Source organism: Thalia democratica, unplaced genomic scaffold, assembly GCF_965202585.1.
Source record: "Thalia democratica unplaced genomic scaffold, ktThaDemo2.hap1.1 HAP1_SCAFFOLD_30, whole genome shotgun sequence".
Classification (NCBI taxonomy): Eukaryota; Metazoa; Chordata; class Thaliacea; order Salpida; family Salpidae; genus Thalia; species Thalia democratica.
This window is the reverse complement of record NW_028139238.1, coordinates 247,870-248,768: the sequence shown is the minus strand read 5'-3', so window position 1 is coordinate 248,768 and position 899 is coordinate 247,870.

The following is an 899-nucleotide window of genomic DNA, read 5'->3' as shown; positions in this document are numbered from 1 at the left end:
GAACAGTGTATACTTCTACACTGTTCAATCAATGTTTGATGGTTTACAAAATTTTTTGTAATCAATTAATTGTACCATTTCTAAAAAATAAAAAGTATTTTTTATTTAAAGAATATTGAATTATTTATCTTTTAACATTTAATTAAAATTTAAGACTGTTTCTTTATTTATATTGGTGTTAGACACTTTTTCAAGTAACTTGTAATTGTACATCTCTGATAAATTTTAAACCGTTTTATATTTCCAGCGTCCTAGACAATGCTACCCCTTTGTTCAGACATTAAACAATTAAGTTATTTATTATAAAAAAATTATAAAAATAAAACTTTTTCACTTGAAAATGTTTTAAATAAAACAAAATTACTTGTGAAACAAAAAGCGTGCGTTAGTTAATTTTTTAAAGACAGTAGAAGTTTTTATTGTTTTTAATACAGTAATATTTTCTTAATTATATATAATCTCTAACAGTATTTTCAGATTACTTTAATTTATAAACAATTAAAAGACAAGTCTGCCAAATTGGGGGTGAATTGATCAAATTAAGTAAGTTTGAAAAAATCATAAGTTTTGATGTTTTAATAGCAAAATAGCCTTTTTTTAAATACTTGTTTATCTTTATAAATATTCACTTATTTATTGTTTTATATTTTTTGAAATACTTGTATTATGTGATTTATTTAAAATAAAAAAAGTTAAACTTATCATGTAGAATATACTCACTTGAAGCAAGTTATCAATTTTTTGATTTTATTTTCTTAATTTAAAGTCAAAACATTTAAATTTTTTTAACTCTATAGACTTAAAAATTTTAGCCAAAATGCATTTTTTCAGTAATTCGATGATGATGAAAATACTAACTGGTCAAGACCATAAAAACACTTTAACTGACAGAGTCATAA